At 41.9% G+C, this 21359-nt stretch overlaps 1 protein-coding gene across 4 annotated transcripts in view; it reads left to right on the forward strand.

Annotated features, from left to right (window-relative positions):
• DAB1 (DAB adaptor protein 1) overlaps window positions 1-21359 on the forward strand; it is a 1275060-nt gene that overhangs the window by 25433 nt on the left and 1228268 nt on the right. Inside the window, exon 1 of one of the 4 annotated variants that reach the window (XM_054534043.2) lies at window positions 2764-3735. The exons of the other annotated variants lie outside the window; for them this stretch is intronic. The gene's annotated coding sequence lies outside the window, so the exon portion shown is untranslated. Of the gene's footprint in view, window positions 1-2763; window positions 3736-21359 lie in introns of those variants that run through there. 4 annotated transcript variants of the gene reach the window in all.

Here is a 21359-nt window from a genome sequence, read left to right on the forward strand (position 1 = left end):
TTATAGCTCTACCACTTATCAGTGGTGATCCTGGCTAATTCACTCACTCACACTCTCTCGACTCAGTTTCCTCATATATACAATAAAGATAATAATAATGACAACTAATGCTTCTTGAATTTTACTATGTGCCAGGCATTCTTTTAAGTACTTTACATTTGTTAACTAATTTAGTCCTCACAATAATCTTATGAAGTTGGCACTATAATCATCCCCATTGCAAAGTGAAGATGCATAGGCACAGTGTGGTTAAGCAACTTGCTTCATTAATAAGTGTCACATTTAATAAGAGGCAGAGGTGAAATTCAGAATCTGTCTGGCTGCAGAACTCACAGCCTTAACCATCATGCCATACTGCCAACCATGGTACTGTAATTCCTACCTTGCAGAGCTGTTGGGAGGCTTAGAGAGACTAAATAGACAGTGTCTGTCAATTGTGGATGTTCAACTTGTTACACCTTTATTAAGCTTAGCACAACCTAGGATTAATAAACGCTTACTTTGTTGCTGCATTTGGCCGTATGTCTGCTTCTGATGAAGCAGTGATTTTCAGGACCAGATATTTTTCTGGAGCTGCTGTTTTTTTACAAAGCTGAGATGTCATGAGTAATATACCAGGGGTTTCTACTTCTAAGGAATCCTTGTAAAAGGGTGCCACTTTGTCCTTTGTATCAGTTCTTTGTTAGTGGTCAAGCCAGCTGACTGTCGTTCAATAAGGAATTGGGCTTTGTTGTAGAGGTGGGTTTTTTCTAAGCACAAGGAAGTCAGGGTCAGATCTGCAATTTTCTCTGGCTCCAGGAACAAATACTCCTCCTGCTCCTCTAAGCCTGGGAGTCTCGAGAGATGTGGGGATTGGTGATGACCTCCTGCCTGGGTGGCTATTACACACAAAGCTGAGAACAATTACTAAAGTCTTCTCACCATTTTGCTCTCTCTTTAAAAATTAAATGCCCGACACCGAGGTGTTTTATTCCCAGACCAGCTGGCCTTTAGGAGGATGGATTGGAAGTGAGAATATCTGATGACTTCCTTCCTAACCTCAGTGGTTTTCAAGGATGGGGAAGGCCACAGGGAAGGAAGGTGACCTTGTTCTTTTTGTCAACTTAATGAAAAAGAAATGAAGCATCAGTCTTGATGATGGAGTTCCATAGTGAGGGAGCCATGGGAAGGACGTAGGAGCAATGGCATGATGTAGGGTTTAAGACTCAGTGAGACTGGGAGGTTGCACAGTCTGCATGGCATACTGGAATGAACACTGGACTGGGAGCAAAGAGACCTGAGTTCTCATCTCAGATCTGCCACCATCTGTCTGTGTGGTCCTGAGTCAGTTACTGACCCTTGTGAAGATGTTACATTCCATGTTTAGTATGCAGGCAATATAGTGGAGTGGTTAAGAGCAAGCTTTGTTGTGAATTTTTAGTTGTACTGCTTCCCCCTCGGGTAACTTAGTTACTCTTCTCCAGGAAGCTCAGCTTTCACTTCTGTAAAATTAAGAGCTTGGAGGCCAGGCCTGTGCTTAGTCAGTGCTTTGCCAGTGCTTCAGATGCCCCCCATGACCCCTCTGCAAGTACGTTCTCTCCTTCTTTGCCTTGGTACTCTCTTATTCCTCCTTTAGAATTTAGTACTAACTTCCCTTTGGGTGGAAAACCTTCCCAATTCCCCCCATTGATTGAGATGCCCTGTATTCCCGTCACCCCCAGTGACTTCACTTGTCATTACACTTATCACTCTGTGAGGTCCTTGAGGGCCTAGGTATGGTTCCTCTCCAGTGCCTTAGAGTCCTACACAGGACCTGGTTCCAAGATGCAGTCTCCAAATGCTTGCTAATAGAGTGAATGCATCTCTTCCCAGGTCTAAAATTCTGTGCTTCTAAGTGTATTTGCCTTTATTTGTACCTATTTTTCAAAATGCACATAAGAGATACTGTTTTCTTCTTTCAGAAAATGGTAACAGTTTTAATTTTTAGGCCAAGCGTGGTGGCTCAGGCTTATAATCTCAGCATTTTGGGAGTCCAAGGCTTGAGAATGGCTTGAGACCAGAAGTTTGAGACCAGCCTGGGATACATAGTGAGACCCTGTCTCTAAAAAAAAAAAAAAAAGAATAATAATCAGGCATGGTGGTATGCACTTGTAGTACCAGGTACTGAGGAGGCTGAAGCAGGAGGATCAATTGAGCCTGGGAGTTCAAGATTGCAGTGAGTTATGATCACGCCACTGCATGTGTGATCTGCCCCAGGTGGGACAGGGGCTTCGGGCTGGTGGAGCATGTGCTGTGACAGGACAGCATCCTCAGTCAATCCAGCAGGATATTTGGTTGCATTTTCTACACACTACAGCTGTTGTTAGGTTGCCTGCGGATGCTCTGGGCCTCTGTCCTGCTGGTGCTGAGCTCCCTGGTGTCTCTTGCTGGTTCTGTCTACCTGGACTGGATCCTGTTCTTTGTGCTCTATGATTTCTGTCTTGTTTGCATAACCACCTATGCCATCAATGTGGGCCTGATGTGGCTCAGTTTCCAGAAGGTCCAAGAACCCCAGGGCAAGGCTAAGAGGTACTGAGCCCTCACCCCAAGCCAGGCTGGCCTCATCTGCTTTGCTTTGGCATGTGAACCTCGCACAAGGGGGCATATCTGGGTCCCAAGAAAGCCCTAGATGCAGGGCTTCCTAGAGTCCCCCCTCCCCCTGCCATATCCACACACGATAATGGACCAAATGTACCATACGCTTGCTCTTTTTTCCACCCAGTGCCTCTGACTCTGTCCCCAAAAGCTGGTCTCCAAAGCTCTTGCCATTGCCCAGGGAGGGAAGGTTCTGAGCAATAAAATGTCTTAAATAATAATAGAAAAGCAAGATTACCCTGTCCCCCACCCCCCAAAAAAGCAATTGCAATTCTTTATGTGAATATAGAAATTCATGCTTGATAAAATATTTTCCACATTTATTACCTAACATCTACTGCCTAATGGCTTATCAGCATTGGGTTTTAAAAACAATCTAAGGCCACTGTTGGATCTCATCCAACTAGATTTAGTGTTTGACTTACTTGGAACTATCTCCAGGTTGTGCACCCTTGCTTTGAACCGACTATACTGCACAGGGCTACTGCCCCATCTCTTACTCCATGTGGTCTTTTCCATCTCGGATACCAAGCTCTGAGCTATCACTGACTCCCAGATAATGGACCAAGTCTTCTGAAACCAGTTAGGCTGTGGGCTTACCCTTGTCTCAGGGACTCCACTTTCTTGGTCTGTTTTTAAAGCAACGATGCCTACATCAGGTATGTGATCTCCAAATTTACAGCCTCATAGAGAGCTTGCTGTTAACAGAGTTGTCAGCAGAGGGGGGAAATGCAAAATTGTCCAACAGAAATAAATCTCAGAAACTGTTTTGTCAAGCCATCCAAGCATTATACATTTGCTGCTGCCTGCAGAACACACAGGAGGGGAGGGAAGAGAAGGGGGAGAAACAGTGAGTGGAAGAGCTGAGACCGGCTTGCACTGTGGGCAAATCAAAGCTCTCTTCTCCCTCCATGACCTACTTCTCCCTGCCTTCCTGGAGGCCTCATGTGAGGTATGTATGGTGTCTTTTCCTTCTTGGTCTATTGTCTCTCCCCTAACTTTCATGACTTTCTTATTGTAGCTTTGGCACCTGATGCTACATGCTAGAGGAGAACAAAGAAACCTCAGAGTGCTGTGGGTGTGGGGCTTGAGGAGAGTGCTGGACACACAGCCTGAATCCTAGTAAGCAGGTCTATCTCAACTTCACATCATTTTATCAAGGCTCCCCTTTGCTACTTGAATCTGTTTCTAGACTCTGCTTAAATTTTAAATATGCTATTCCTCTGCCTGGAATGCCTCGCTCAACCAAATTTCCTGCAGTCTTCAATGCCCACTGGAGTTTTGCTTCCTCCATTCAGCCTCTCCAGACTAATCCAGCATTTTGCAACCTCTCCACTCCCTGATCTTCGGCAACCTTTGTGGTTGGAATCCTAGAATTGGTTATTTGGCTCTGTTGCCTCCCATTTCCTTCTTTGAACCTTTCTTCTGTGTGTATTTCAGATCTCTTCCAGGAGATTCCAAAGTTGTTGAAGGAAGAACAAACCTTTCCCAGATATTTCTGCATTTGAAAATAATTTTACGTTTAGCCAGCTCTACTATCTTGGGTAGTCAGCATCGCTGAGCCACAGTTTCCTCCTCTATAAAGTGGGATAATAATATCTGCCTTATAGAGTGCTTTTGAGAGTTAAATGAGTTAATATAACTAGCATTGAGGGTAATGCCTGGTACTTAATGGCAATCAATAAATATTCTCAATAAACACTGTGTTCCTCCAGAAGACATTGGTGGAGACTGTGCCAGAGATTCAACAAAGGATGACATCCTTAAGTTCTGTGGGGTCAGATTGCCCGGGTTCAAATCCAAAACCCATCGCTCTGTGCTTAGAGGAAGCTATTTCACCTCTCTAAACATTAATTTCCTCGTCTGTAAAATAAGAATTATTACAGAACCTACCTCCTAAGGATTATACAAAAGACTACGTGGAAAGCATTTGGCAAAGTGTCTTGTACTGAGAAATCAAACATTCAATAAATGTCAGCTACTTTTGAGGAGGTGGGTGATATTTTTGTCTGTATTCTTAAAAGTACCATTTCATTCCAGCTGCTCTGACGAGAGATCTGTAGCTACTCTGTAGATTCATGTCACACCTTTGATGGGTCAAATGAATGCAAGGCTGCAAGAAGAGCCCAAGACTTGGCTTCCTACACACCCACCTCGAGCCTTGCTTCTGTGCCTTCCTAACTTTGTGGCTTTGATAAAGTGAATCTCTCTGAGTTTTTTTTTTTTTTTTAATCATCTGGGAGATGGGATAGTAATGTTTACCTTTAAGGGCTGAAAAAAAACTAGTGCCATAATATGCGAAAGCACTTTTTAAACTAAAAAGTGTGCTACAAAGGATATTACATATCTGTTGTTATTATTCATAATATAATCAGCCAAGCAATATTTGTATAGCATCTCTTCCATGCCACACTGAGCTGGGTCTGAGGAAAGCACCAACATATTATGAAACAAAATAGCTGTGGCTGATGGAGATACCATGACTTGGAGATGGCCAGAGCTAGAATTCCAGTTGCTGGCAGAGCCAGTGGTATCCCAGAGTGGTTTTGGCTCAACACAGTTAAGAGCTGGAGATGAGCAGTTAGGCCAAATCCTGGCTCAAGCTCCCTTGTGAATTTAGCCAAGCAACATCATCTGTCTGAGCCTCAGGTTTTTTTTTTTTTTAATACTTTAAGTTTTAGGGTACATGTGCACAACGTGCAGGTTAGTTACATATGTATACATGTGCCATGTTGGTGTGCTGCACCCATTAACTCATCATTTAACATTAGGTATATCTCCTAATGCTATCCCTCCCCCCTTCCCCCACCCCATGACAGGCCCCAGTGTGTGATGTTCCCCTTCCTGTGTCCATGTGTTCTCATTGTTCAATTCCCACCTATGAGTGAGAATATGCGGTGTTTGGTTTTTTGTCTGCGATAGTTTGCTGAGAATGATGGTTTCCAGCTTCATCCATGTCCCTACAAAGGACATGAACTCATCATTTTTTATGGCTGCATAGTATTCCATGGTGTATTTGTGCCACATTTTCTTAATCTAGTCTATCATTGTTGGACATTTGGGTTGGTTCCCAGTCTTTGCTATTGTGAATAGTGCTGCAATAAACATACGTGTGCATGTGTCTTTATAGCAGCATGATTTATAATCCTTTGGGTATATACCCAGTAATGGGACTGCTGGGTCAAATGGTATTTCTAGTTCTAGATCCCTGAGGAATCGCCACACTGACTTCCACAAGGGTTGAACTAGTTTACAGTCCCACCAACAGTGGAAAAGTGTTCCTATTTCTCCACATCCTCTCCAGCGCCTGTTGTTTCCTGACTTTTTAATGATTGTCATTCTAACTTGTGTGAGATGATATCTCATTGTGGTTTTGGTTTGCATTTCTCTGATGGCCAGTGATGGTGAGCATTTTTTCATGTGTCTTTTGGCTGCATAAATGTCTTCTTTTGAGAAGTGTCTGTTCATATCCTTTGCCCACTTTTTGATGGGATTGTTTGTTTTTTTCTTGTAAATTTGTTTGAGTTCATTGTAGATTCTGGATATTAGCCCTTTGTCAGATGAGTAGGTTGCAAAAATTTTCTCACATTTTGTAGGTTGCCTGTTCACTCTGATGGTAGTTTCTTTTCCTGTGCAGAGGCTCTTTAGTTTAATTAGATCCCATTTGTCAATTTTGGCTTTTGTTGCCATTGCTTTTGGTGTTTTAGACATGAAGTCCTTGCCCATGCCTATGTCCTGAATGGTATTGCCTAGGTTTTCTTCTAGGGTTTTTATGGTTTTAGGTCTAACATTTAAGTCTTTAATCCATCTTGAATTGATTTTTGTGTAAGGTGTAAGGAAGGGATCCAGTTTCAGCTTTCTACATATGGCTAGCCAGTTTTCCTAGCACCATTTATTAAACAGGGAGCCTCAGGTTTTAAAAAATCTACTAAATGGGGATTAACAAATCATGTCTTGCCCCCTTTTTGAGGTTCCTGTGACAGTCAAATGAGATGATAATGTTAAAGTTTTGGGAACACTGTGGCTCAGAACATGTCCCGTGGCATTCCTTGGTGTCCCCACCAGTCTACAAGATCTTGGAAGAGATTGATAGTTGCCTATATTTTCTCAATGCTTACAGTATTACTGTCTACTCAGAAGATGCTCAATAACTGGAAATGGAGAAATAAAGCATTGTTGCTGTTCGTCTTGTCAATAAGCATCATTGTTTTCACCCCCTAAATTCCCTGCCAAAAAAGTGCTGTTCCTTTAGTGAGGTTGCCTTTAAGCTTTACTCATTGAGGCTGCTGCTACTGCTACTACTTGTTACTGCTTATTAAATACCTGCTACATTTAAGCTCTTGTGCTAGACACTTAATATGAATTATCTTTAGCACTCCTGGCACTTCTGTGTGGTGGATGTGGAACCTAGGCTCAGACAACCTAGGGGAAACTTGCTCAAGGGCAAACATCCTATAATTGGAAGAGTAAGGATTTGAACCTGGTTTGTCTGACTGCAAATTCTAGGCTTGTTGCCTCATACCCCACTGCCACTAGAAATCTAGCAAGGAGCCCAATTGTCCTTTAATAGCCCACAGTTGAGGGAGGTAGTGGCTTCTCCTGTGAGTGGATTAGAAGTAATTCCCACTTTGAGAAGGCAGGAGACAGGAGGAGCAGATAGGCCAAGGTAAAAAGCTAGGGAAGCAATTCTTCTTTCAAGGGGAAAAAAATATGTGTATTTGGCTTCTTTTTCACACATCCAACCCAGCAGAAAATTGGTTTGTGGAAGATGTAGGTCGCGGCTCTGGCCCCAGCATCTGGATGCCTTATATTGTACACTATATTACCAGAGTAATATCGTGCACTTTATTAGCACCAGCAGGATTGGGATTCCCATGGGGTCTGTTCTTTGCTGTCAGATGTGTAAGGCCATTTAATCTCCTTTATCAGATCTAGTTCTGCCTCCCCGACCCCCACCTCCTCTTGCAGAGCAATACAGAAAATTTCTTCAGATTCATTGGGCTGAAAACCAGCTTTTAAATACTCCTCCATCCTCCCCAACTCCTGTGTCTAATAAGCAAGCAAGCCAAGAAGGTGTCAATGCCTTGAAAATCAGCTTTGTGCAATTGAATGGCAGTTTTCTCAGGAAATTTGTAATTGGAACGTCACCTTCTTTAAGCAGAGACTGGAGGAAGAATTTGTTGCTTAGCCTAGCTAGCTCTTGTCTCACCTAGGCACTGTGATCTTTGGGGATAAGGCTGGTGTGCTTTCATCAGAAACTCAGTTATACCTTTGGTCCTGGCTGAGAGAAATGGCTAAAGCCACTTGAGAGATAGGAGAATTTTCTCTGGACAGAAACTGAGTGTGTGCCTGGCCTGTTTGTGGGCCGCTTTTTATGGAACCAGATAAGATATTCGGGGTTCAAAGAGATTTGTGTTCAAAATCTCAGTTCTATACTTATTCTCTGTGCTGTATAATATTTGCTCACACATGGAGAGTGTGCCAGCCCTGAGATTGGTGCTGGTGGGTCTTGGGATTAAGACATGGCCTACCTTTGGAGAGATCACAATCTCATGGATAGAAGACATGTGTGAATGCATGCTATCAACAAATGGGATAAGTGCTGTGGGGGGTCTCTGCAAGGAGAGGACGCCTAAGCTGAATGCATCCTTAAGTTGGTCCCTTCACCTCTGAGCCTCAGTGTCCTCAGCTGTAAAATGGGATAATACCCACCCTGAAGGGCTGTTTGGGAAATACATTGTACTATATACAATATGCTTAGCCTGAAGTCTAATAACTAGTGTTATTTAAAGGACACAAGGAGCTGGACAATAACATGAATAGTCCTTTTTACTTGTATGAAAGAACTGGAAAGCAGTCTGGATAAAGATCTGGGTGGCATGCGTTAGACTCTGCGTTAGGCTCTGCCTCTTATTAGCTGTGTGACCTTAGGCAAGTCACGTCACTTCTCTGAACCTTGAGCTTCTTCTCCATCAGATGGGGAAAAGGTTACGAGGATCAAAGAAGATAGTTAGATGGCAGGGAACTTCACAAATTGTAAGGTATTGTGCTTCTCAAAGGAATTTGTCTTATAACTGTTATCATCATAACTTACAGGTCTAAATAATGTGGAAAGTCAGTTCTGTAGAAAGGGATGGATTGTTAGTGCCCAGGAAGTGAATTGGAGGTTAAACCAGCCCCAGGCTTGGTGCAATGAACATCCATCTGTAGTTCATGATTTTAAGCACAAGTTCTTAACCATGAGAGGATGGGGGGAGAGAGACATGTAAAAATTACCCGGGGATTTTTTTTTCAAAATGTGTATATACATATACACAGCCCACACCACATACACTCTTGCCCAAGGTATGTTAGGATCTGCAGTGGGCATTGGTGGTATATATTTATAGAAACGTGATTACCCATCACTGTTTCCTAAAGTTAAGTTCCACAGTTTTAGAAAGCATTGAAAAACCACTGGATGATAAATTCCCATCTCTCTAACTCTTGTCATCACCATTTTAGCCTATTTGCCTGGCCCTCTGCCTAAAGCATATTCTAATGGATTAAATATTTAGTTTCCAGATATGGCTTCTTCATTTCTATCATTCTATCTGTGTATTCAGCCAGCATTCCGCCAGTTGGGCAATTTTAAAATTTAGGAACATTTAGATATCTGAATTATAGGACTATGGAACCTGCCAGACCTACAGAACAGGGACATTTTCATGACCAAAAAAGAATTTTGAGAGTCCCATTAGAGCTGAAGATGCTATAAGACCTGGAGAGGTGCAGTCTCCACTGGTGGTCCTGGCCGTCATTGGCACGGAGCTGGTGATGCCATGTCGCATTTGCATAGCTCCCCACGGGCACAAGGCATCTGCCTGCACACTATGCCAGTGACCTTCGGGGAACTCTGTGAAGTCACCAGAGCAAGTAGCATTGCCCCCATTTCACAGATAAAGTGAGAGGTTCAGAGAAGTTAAGGGACTTCCTGGTGGTCACAGAGTCAGTGAGGGGCACAGCTAGCACTCACCTGGTGTGCAGGTCTCCAGGCCACCGTGTGCTGGGGATGTTTTCTGCCCCGGAGGCTGTGGCAGTGTAATGAAAACTGACATGGTTTGCTTGCAAGCATGTGCCAGTGATTGTTCTTTCAGACGGGCATGCTCAGGAGCTGTTATCGTTTTACAAGCTGATACCAAGAATCTGTTTAAAATTCGATTTCTTTCAATACAGCTCTTTGAATCTTTTCCCCATTGTTTAGGGTCAGGTGTTCAGTTCTGTAAGGACCTTGTGAGCAACGAGTGGGCAGATCAGTTCTAGCAATCTATATTTGACCCTAGTACTCCAGAGGGAAAGCAGCACAACACAATAAATTCTGATTCATATTTTCTCAGGCAAGCTGTATTTCAGTGGGGACTTGGAGAAAAAAGAAAAGAAATATGTGTATATGGATGTGCATGTGTGTATGTGTGTGTGTACACATTTGTATGTGTGAGTGTGTACGTGTATTTCTAAAAGACCCATCAACAACAGTACACTAGGGAAAACCACAGCTCTTTAAGAATGTCCCTGGGGTAAAAAAAAAAAAAAAAAAAAAAATCAATCTCATAGCTTTCCACCTGGGCTGGCCAATGATCACAATGATAATGCCTTATAACTGTACTGTTTGCAAAATGTATTCACATTGATAATATATATATATGTGTGTGTATATATATGTGTATAAATGTGTATACATGTATATATATAGCAAATTCTTACCAAAGAGGACTTAACTTCTGCGAGCACTTGCTGCACTGCTTCTTATGTCTTATTTTATTGAATTATCCCAGAAACTCTATAATAAGGGTAACATTATCTCCATTTTAAATTGGGGAAATGGGTTTAGTGGGACAAAGTGATTTACCCCAAATTGCATAGCTGGAAAGGCCCTAAGTTCTTCAGTAGAGAGGATTAGAGACTCCACAGCCACTGCTCTTTAACTTGTTATGTGGTGGGCTCTATAGTTAGACATCTGTAAATTTTTATTTAAAATTTAAAAAATGACTATGTTAAAAGGCTCTCTTCTACCTTCCACCTTCTCCCCAACCCCTTGCTCACAGAAGAAACAAATAGTCTTTGTTTTCCTGGAGTGACATCTCCTGGCTAGAAGAAAATGTAAAGATTATCTATTTAAAACCAGTGTTTCATGGCCGTGGTCATGTTAGAAACACCTGGGGCACTTTCTTCACACCGGGGGTTCTTGGATCCCACAAATTAAATCAGAATCTCTTGGGCCATCAGTTACTTATTTTTTTAAATCTTCCGTTGATTCTAATGTGAAGCCAAAATAGAGAATTACCAACCGTGATTCACTGATCACTTTCTACAATATCCCTGCAAAATTTCAACCATCTTTTGCTAGAAGGATCCCAATGACAAAAAGCTTACCATTCCAGGAGACAGCTAATTTTATTTTTGAGCTTCTTTTTTCAGGGAACAAATAACCCAAATAAACAAAAACAAAACCTTTTTATCGGTCAGGCAGTGTCACTTCTGTTATCTCATTTAATACGCACAGGCTTTTTGTTATTGTCTCAACTTTAGAGATGAGGAAACTGAGGATCATTTATGCCTTCATTCAACAAAAATTTACTGACTGTATGCCTGCTAAATGAAAAGCCTATTATAAGCATAGAGAGACAATGGCATGGCCCTGGCCCTCAGGGAGCTTTCATCAGTTGGGAAAGACAGTTATTAAAAACCTGATTGCACAGCTAATCAATTACAACTGTGATGTGTGCAATGGAGGTGAAGTGCAGAATGCAGTGATCATTTGTAACAGGTGGATCTGGCCGAGGGTGTGTGGTGCAGGTGTGTGTGTGCAGGTGCATGTACAGGGAGGCCAGGGAAGAGTTCCTCAGTGGAGCACCCATCTTAGTGAGCTGTGGAGGATAAGTAGAAATTGACTAAGGAAGGGGTGGTGAGGAGCATGGAAGGAGTCAGCTGTGTGCAGGAGGTCCTGAGGCTGGAAGGTGCCCAATGCTTTAGAGGAACTGGAAAGTGGCCAGCAAGTTGCCAACCCTGGGAGAAGGGGCCTAGAGGTTGGCGGGAGTGGGGATTGGGCAGGCCCAGTCTGGTCCTGGTGATTCAGATCAGAGAAGCCTTTGCAGGATGCTAACCAGAGGTGTTGCATGTCCAGATGTGTGCTTGTCAAGGATGAAGCTCAGCTTGGAGATGTGGATGAGTCTTCTTCCCTTACCCCGTAGCTGCCTGCTTTTCTATATAAGAAGCATTTCCTTCTTTCTTTCCTTTAAAAATGTGATCTGAAGGGCGCACCGAAACCAGAGAGAATGCATCAACAGCTTCCAGTGGGAGAGTTCTGTGTGAGGAGGGGAGGAGAGGAGGAACATAGATGGAAACCCGTAGACAGAGGAGGAGCCTTGGGAAGCTGGGCTGTGGGTTCAGAGCCCTTTTCTCTTTCTTCTAGCGCTCATATCACTATGTTCTTATGCTTTTAAGAAAAAATATATCTGTATTTTAAATGGAAACACACAGAGAGATAGAGAGAGAGAGAATGACCAGAATTGTGGGGGATTACTCCTTAGAAAACCATATGGAGAGTGTGTATAACCCTGTCTTAAATACCCTTTTTAAAAACCACCCACAATCTAAAAGGAGTCTCTGATGCACTGCGTGATGATAGAATCTGCTTTTGGGAAGTGTGGATGTGTGTGTCTCAGGAAGTTGGGGAAATGGACTTTTCTCTCTGTGTGTAAAATGCCATGCACAGAAGCCTCCCTCTGGAAAAGATGCAGAGATTGTGGTAACTGAGCATTTAATTTAAGTATTTGACTCTGTTAGCTTTTTCTCTCTTCTTCCTCATTTCTCAGCACCTTCTCCCCTAACCAGACAATACACTGATACCAGCCCAGGTTTCAATCTCAGATTCAAGGACAGAGAGACCAGCAGATGCAGGTACCCACAGAGACATGGTCTAAAACACAAACACACTCATGTACAAGTATCCACTGGCCTCCTCACTCTCCTGCACATACACATGCAGACACCAAACACCCACAACTTTTACCTTCAGGAAGCAAAACATGCCTCACCTGGCCTGATGTAATGTCCCAGAAACTTTCTGCTCCCCAAAGCTGGAAATTCTTAACCTCACCCTCAGCCCTGGCTTGGCTCAACCCTGACCCTAGGGGTTCTAGAATGCCCACTTTAGAGCACAAGGTGTCCTACTCCGGGCGGCTCTGGCTCCTGCTCTGACCCTCATCCCAGTTCCAGGAGTTGGACTCCTAGGCAGATGGTGTCACTTGGTCATGGTTTTGTTCTCTTGAGTGCATGAATATCCTCTTCATAGGCTGCCCAAATCTCTGCTGCTTTCTTATGTCAGCCTTTCTCTCTGTCCCCCTCCTGGACTGGAGACCAGCTCACCCAGAAGGCAAGGATAGAGTATTTTATCCCTGTGCCATCTCACCAGTACTCTGCACAGTGTAGGTGGTTATATACAATACATACATAATTATATGTATAATAAATATATATTTTAAAATATATAATAAATGCATGTTGAATGGCTGAAGAAACAACTCATACTACCTCAGAATTATATTAGCACTCATTTTCTGTAAAGCTGATATAGTACCTCTATTGATTGATTGATTCATTCATTCATTCAAATATTAACAGATATTTATGAGGCATATACCAAGTGCCAGGCTCTGTGTTAGGTACTATGAGGAATGTGTATAAAGTGCTTAAAAAGTGCATGCTACATAATAAGCATATTATAAATGCTTGTTAAAAAATAAAGTAGATGGAATGAGTCATGATGCTTACAAGTTAGGTGGGTGACCTGTATCTTAGTTTCTTCATCTCTAAAATGGGAGAATAATACTCCTAACATCCCAGTGCAGTTGTAAAGATTAAATCAGATAAGTCAGTAAAGTTCCTATCATGGCTGCTGGTAAACACTGGGACCTCCAGAAATACTTGACAAGGCGAGGAAGCAAATAACTGTGTGTAAATGACTGAGTGAACAGTTGAGTGTAGGAAAATGAATAAGTGGGTAAAGGAATGAATGACGTCCTCCTCCCGCTTGCATATCTCTCCAGCCAATGCTGGGCCTGCTGACCTTGTCTTCTGGGCTGCCCCTGGGGCCTCCTACCACTCTACTCTGCAGACACCAGACTTCAACCTTCTCTACTTCGGGGTTCTGATCTGCCTCCAGGCTCCAGGTCCTGCTTGGGCCCTTGCGTACTCACCTGTAGTCTGAGAAGGGACAAAGTCTGAGGAACACAAGCTTTGGAGCCCAGTAGACTTGGACAAGTTTCTTATCCTTTCCCAACCTCCATTTTCTTTTTTGCTCGTAAAATGCAGGCAGAAACACCTGAGGCTATTTGGGGAATTAATGTGTAGAAAGTATCTAAAACATACAAGATGCTTATACTAATTATTATGTGCTTGCTGAAAGACTTTTGCCAAAATATAACTGTTTAGATCACACTTCAATTCTAGTCATCCAGAACTGAATCCCAATTTTGGGAGCCCTGAAAGCATCCATATGAATTCAGCCCGCTTTGTGTTGTGTAGGAAGAAAAGCAAAAACATGTATACTGTTTTATAAGCCATCAAGCCTTCTGATTTTTCCCTGAATCAGACATTCAAAATATCTTTTCAGTGTCAGTTTCTCCTGCAGTTTCTGCCTTGAAAGAGCATAATGATCTGTTGCTTTCCTTTTGGGTTGATTGTTCTGTAAGAGTTACAATCCTTGCATTAGAGAAATGCAAATCAAAACCACAATGAGATACCATCTCATGCCAGTTAGAATGGCGATCATTAAAAAGTCAGGAAACAACAGATGCTGGAGAGGATGTGGAGAAATAGGAATGCTTTTACACTGTTGGTGGGAGTGTAAGGTAGTTCAACCATTGTGGAAGACAGTGTGGCGATCCCTCAAGGATCTAGAATGAAAAATACCATTTGACCCAACAATCCCAATACTGGATATATACCCAAAGGATTATAAATCATTCTACTATAAAGACACATGTGCACATATGTTTATTGCAGCGCTATTCACAATAACAAAGACTTGGAACCCACCCAAATGCCCATCAATGATAGACTAGATAAGGAAAATGTGGCACATATTCACCATGGAATACTATGCAGCCATAAAAAAGGATGAGTTCAAGTCCTTTGCAAGGACATGGATGAAGCTGGAAACCATCATTTTCAGCAAACTAACTCAAGAACAGAAAACCAAACACCACATGTTCTCACTCATAAGTGGGGGTTGAACAATGAGAACACATGAACACAGTGGGGGGAACATCACACACCAGGGCCTGTTGGGGGGTGGGGGCTAGGGAGGGATGGCATTAGGAGAAATACCTAATGTAGATGATGGGTTGATGGGTGCAGCAAACCGCCATGGAACGTGTATACCTATGTAACAAACCTGCAAGTTCTGCATATGTATCCCAGAACTTAAAGTATAATAAAAATAATAATAATAAAAAGAGTTGCAATCCATCCATCTGTTGATCCATCCATCCATCTATCCAATCATCCATCCATCCATCCATCCATCCATCCATCCATGCATTCATTCAATTCAGAGGAACAGAAGCAGATTAGAGTTGCTGCAGTAAGGTCTGTAAGGTGTGATGGGTGCTGGGGTTAAATTCTAAAACTGCATTCTCAAGAGAAGTCTGCTGGTTGCACTAGAATCTCTAGCACAGTTCAGAGCCCCACTCCAGTGTACTGAAAAAGAATCTGTGGGTCTGAAACACATCTTAAACCAGTATCTCAGTGGCTCTTATGCAGCTTAAGTTTGAAAATCAGTCACTATATCATGCAGCATTTTCAATATCCTTCCAAAGAACTTGAACTTGAGGCTCCCCTCAAGGAGTAACTGAAAGGCCAGATAGAGATGGCAGAACTTGGCTTATGAGTGAATCACTTGAAAGCCTTTATTCATGCATTCATTTAATAGAGTGCAAAATCTGCACCAAGAACTGTTTCATTGCTGAAAATATATCAGTACAAGGGCTGATAGGATTCCTGCCTTTAGGGGGCTAACAATCTAATGAGGAGAGACAGACAGTGAACATCTAATACATATGTTACATATATCTTTTGGAAATATTAATATGGTAAAAAAAAACACTATTATGGAGTGGACCAGAGGTTGCCCAGGATTGAGGGCTGCCTTTTCCATGGCCATGCCCTCAGGCATCTCTGAGGGAGGGAGGTCATTTGATTTGAGACCTGAATGACAAGAAGGAGCCAGCCTTGCAAGGATCTTGGGGAAGAATTTTAGGTAAATGGAATGGCAAAGACAGAGGCCCAGAGGTGCAAAAGTATTTGAAGTGTGCAAGGGACACATAGAAGGTTGGGATGATTATAGCCTAGAGAACCAGTAAGAGGATGATAGAAGAGGGGATCAAAGAAGCCAACCTTATAAAACATGCAGTTTTTATGCTAATGGTTTCAGTAAGGCCTATTTCTGCAGATGTATGGGAAAGGGGAGGACAGCATCTCTGCAAATGCCCTTTGATGCATTGACTTCTCTGATAGAGGCCCTCTGAAACCTGCCCATGCTGAAAATCCAACTGCTGGAAGGAAAACCCCATCTCTGACTTTTTACCTCATGCGATTAGATGTTCCAGGATTGCTCACTCACTCTAGGTAGAGGCCAAAGAGCACCATGAGGCCACAATGGCCTCCCCCAAGAGAAGTTACTTTAGATTTGCTTGTCTGGAAATGGTGATCTTAGTCAAAAGCTTGGCCTTGATCCAACATCAGACATAATCTCATTTGAAAAGAAATGTTGCAAAAATATTGTTTCTACAAGCCTACTGCTTCTGAAAGCTAGCAAGCTTGTAAACAAGAATTGAGAGGAGTAGAGAAACTAATCCATGTGTTCATTCATTATTCAGTAAACCCTAAAAGCTGTTACTGAGGTCACCCAGGATTTCTATGTTGCTCAATCCAGTGGCCACTTTTCAGAACTCATTTCACCAGATGTCCAAGCACAATTTTATATAGGGGACCATTCCCTCTTTCTTACTTTCTTTTGGCTTTTCTCTGCCACACTCTCCTGGTATGTGCAGCCTCCCTGGTTTATCTTTCTGAATCTCCTTTGTCAGCTTTTAGCTCCAAGTGCAGCCCGTAAATACTGATATTCCTTCAGGTTTAAGCATAAGTCAGCCAGTGATAAGCAAAAGGTTTGAATAGGGTAATATGTGAGCACACAACAGGGGAACTTTGTTCAAATGGGGCTTCAGTGAGGCGCCTAGTTCAGAGGCTTCATGAAGAAGTTACCCAACTGAAGGAGGAGACAGAACAGTCCAAGCAAAGACTTGGAGGCTTTAATGGCAGATCATGGCATGTAGGATTTGGAGGTCACAGAGCCAGAAGTTTATGACAGGAGGCTGCAGAAAATAAGGGTGGAAAGGCAAGCAGGAGCAGGTGGATGAAGATCTTTTTTCCCGTGTAACTATGTTGAGACATTGAAATGTTTTAACCTGGAGGGTGACATGTTTTGCATTTCAGAAGCAGTGTGAAAGATAGAGTTAAGTGGGCACAAGACTCAGGCAGGATTACGATTAAAAGCCCTTTGGAGTAATCCAGGTAAGAGATGATATGGCTTGGCCTAAGGTTATGGCAAAAAAAACAGAGAAGGGTGGATGAATTCCAGTGGGCAGGCATGGGAAACAAGTAGGAGGTGAATTCATCAGACATAAATATTGTTGAATGAGGAATACAGTTACTAAAGTCCCAATTTAGGAAAGCACAAAGTGGTAGACTACAGATCCAGACACTTCTGTAATTCAAGAAAGGAACCTGGCTTTGTCCAAACTTGTATGAGTGATATGGTTTGGCTATGTCCCTACCCAAATCTCATCTTGAATTGTAGTTCCCATAATCCCCAGGTGTTGTGGGAGGGACCCAGTGGGAGGTAATTAAATCATGGTGGCTGTTACCTCAATGCTGTTCTCATGGTAGTGAGTGAGTTCTCACATGATCTGATGGTTTTATAAGGGGCTCTTCCCGGCCTTTGCTCTGCACTTCTTGATGCCACCATGTAAAGACGGATGTGCCTGCCTTCCACCATGATTGTAGGTTTCCTGAGGTCCCTCCCCTCAGCCATGCTGAACTGTGACTCAATTAAACCTCTTTCCTTTATAAATTACCCAGTCTCGGGTGTGTCTTTATTAGCAGCATAAGAACAGACTAATACCATGACCCTGCCTTTAATCTTAAGACTTAAAATCTCTCTTTATGAAATGTCTGGTTTGGAAAAGACCTCAATGATTCTCAAAACCCCTCTTAGAGGTGTGGAAACTGAGGCCAACTAAAGAATCTGTTGCCTGAAGCCATATAACTCTTCACTTTCATTCCTTATACCAAATTTGACCTCTACAAATCAGATCACATTGACCTTTTTCGGATTACTGTAGATTCTTCCTTTCTAACATCAAGTCCTTACCTTAAAATACTGATCTGAAAAACACAGCTGCAGTGTTACATCTATTTTGTTTGTTTCTTTTTTGGAAGTTATTTTAGCTTTTTAAATGGGCTCTAAGAACCAGCATTCTGAGGCAACAAAATACCAAGTGAGGGTTGAGGTTTTCTTAACTGTGTTGGATCTGGAACACTGATAACTCCACCACCTCCCACCAGCTCTGTTTGTCTTATTTAACTAAAAGTTTTTAACAACCAGCTGATGTGTTCCCAAATGGAACTTGAATCAGAGGAAATTAGAAATCATTCCAATAAAGTGTACCCTGGTTCACTCCTTCTGTCTTCATGAAGTTTTTCTCCTAATTAGGGGAGGGGTGATGGGAAAAATAAAAAGTCTTGAAGTGCTGAATACTCCATTAAGTTAATATGAGATAAGATGGGTTTAAGTTTCCCCCACCAGCTGCATTTATCTTAATTTCAGAGAGCTTCAAGAGTGGGGGAGATGGTATTTCCATAACACTGAATATGCCTAAGAGGTGAAGGAATAATGGTAGGAAGATTTGTGCAGTCTTCCTGAAGTAAACCAACCAGATGGCCTGGATGTCAAGGCCTCAGACAGAATTACCTGAGGATGTGAATGCTGTAGCGATTAAGAATGTGAACCTTGCAGGTTACCTCTATGAATTTAATTCCTCACTCGACTCTAACTGTGTGGTCTTTGACATTTTACCTCACTTTTCTATGACTTGCTTTACTCATCTGTGAGATGGGTATAATCATGCCTACATCACAGGATCATTTTTGGATTAAATGAGCAATAAACAAGGCAATCCATATAAAGCAAATGGTATAGTACTTGGCACCTAGTGGGTATTCAATCTGTTCTTTTCTGCTGCTGTAAGAGACTTCCACTTGAACCAAGGAAGGAGGAAGTGGTTCATTAACAACTGGCCCAGGGAGAATACACTCTGCAGGAAACTGCAGGGTCATTAAACACCAATGGAGGTAACAAGACCATTAATTTCCCAGGGTTTCCTTTATTGAGCCACACAGTGAGGTGATGCTTCACCCAGCAGGAGGAGAGGGGTTTGGAGTGGGATCTGGGGAGCAGGGGATCACAGCTATTTTGTAAGGTTGTGAAATGTGAAATGCCAGGATTGTGCACTCCTTGTGTTGGCCTTGTGGATCATCCCCAAGGAAAGAGCATCTGAAAACCATTTCTATGTGTTTGTTGCAGGCAGTGATGTGTAGAGTAAAGAGCATTGACTTTGGAATCAGAGCTGACTATGAATCCTGTTTCCACTATCACTAGCAATGAGACTACAGGAAAGTGATTTCATCTCTCGTTGCCTCAGTTTTTTTATCCAAAAAAGGAGAAAATAACGAGTTGTTTTAAGGGCAGAATTAGAGATACAGGAGAAAGCACTTTGAGAATATTTTCTTCTTGGAATGTTTTTTAAGCTTTAAAGTCATAGGCAATGGAAAACATTATCTTATTATGGTTGTAGCAATTGAAACTTGTGTCTTTTCTCACTTCTTTGTATTAACCTTCTCTATCTCCTTCATTTGTTTGCTTGGAATAAGTAGGTGTGTGAGTTACTGCTAGCAATTGTCAACTAATCATGCTTTGGCTGAAAATCATTGCACAACTCACAAAGTGAAGAGCAGGTGCAGTGTGATCATCAGAAAAAGTTACTTTCTTAGAATGAATTTCTAAATGTGAAAAATCAATATCACTTCAGAGAAAATTTCTGGAAGAACTGAATAGACCGACATATCACCATATTGATTTGAATGGAATGCCTAAAATAATTTTAGCTGTGATTTTTTAAGCAACTAGAACAAAGGGAGATTCTGTAAGTTACACAGATGACTGTGTCAGACAGTGGAGATGTTTCTTTTTCAAGACAAATCTTGATGTAGAGATAGCACTTAAGACATTTTTACAAGGATCTAGGCAGCTGACCCATGTTCTTACCATGGTTCATGAGACTCTTCACCTGCCTTTCTGGCTCATCGCCTGTCCTCCTCACTTTGATCTCTCTGTTTCAGGTTTCTAGATGTTCCTCCATCAAGCCATGAAAACTACCTCAGGGCCACTGCAAGATCAGTTCTCGTTACCTAGAATGCTCTCTTCCCCCAACTTTGCCTTGTTAATTTCTACTTATTTTTCCGAACTCTCCTCAAATAACATGTTCTCAGAGAAAGTGTCTAAGCCCCCAGATTCCTTCTTATTAGCCCCTCATAGCACATTTCCCTCATAGAATTTATCTCAGTTTCTCATTAAGTACTTGGTCATGATTCATTTTCTACCTTGTCCTCATGTGAGCTCTCTTACAGGAAAGTAAGTTATGCTCATCAACAATTCCATATACTCAATACAAGATCTGGCACATGATAGGTGCTAAACAACAACTGGAATAAAAGCAATTATGGAATAAATGAATACATGAATTTTCTATAATAACACAGCCTTTCAAATAAAAGCCTTTTAGACCAGAGGGGCCTGATGTTGCTCATCTTCTTCCTGGCAGTAGGAATTATCTGGATATGAATTGCAATAGACATTTCTCAGCTCAGAAAGAAGACATTGATCAGAAAGAATGCTCTGCTATTATTATTTTCCTTTAATTCATTTATGTGTTGGGGGTAGGTAGGGAGAATAAAGTCCAAAATGTTTCTCATGACATACTGAGAGCTCCATGATCTTTAGGATCATCTTCCTCCAATTTGCATTCAGAGCATGTGCTCGTATCATGCAGATCTGCTGACAGTTTTATGAACACGCCATACCAATTCCAGCTTCTGTGCCTTTGCTTGTGCAGTTCCCCCCACCTAGAATGCCTCTCCCTAGTGGGAAAACATGTAAAATAAGGTCACAAACTTCAGCTATGGAGATCGAAATCTTGGTTCTGCTGCTTAGATCTTGGACATCTTGAGGGTATTTATATTTTAAAAATTCATGTAATAATATCAATCTCATAGAGTTGTTATAAGTACTAAATTTGAAAATGTACATAGAAGGTTTATTTCTTTGAGTGGCAAATAAGTGCTCATTAAATTGTGGCACTATTATTATTGTTACATCTTACTGTAAAATTCTTTTCATTAGGAGAAGAGTTGGTAAAGGCTTCAAATGACTTTTTACTTGATAATTTCCCCTAGGCAAGATAAGGGAAACTTTCTCAGCACACCTTACATTCACCTGCATTATACTACATATTTTTATCATTTTCTAATTGTCTGCATATCAATTTTTTATCTAATTTTAATGTTCTTAAAGACATGATTCAAATAGT

This window comes from Pongo abelii, chromosome 1 (genome assembly GCF_028885655.2).
Source record: "Pongo abelii isolate AG06213 chromosome 1, NHGRI_mPonAbe1-v2.0_pri, whole genome shotgun sequence".
Classification (NCBI taxonomy): domain Eukaryota; kingdom Metazoa; phylum Chordata; class Mammalia; order Primates; family Hominidae; genus Pongo; species Pongo abelii.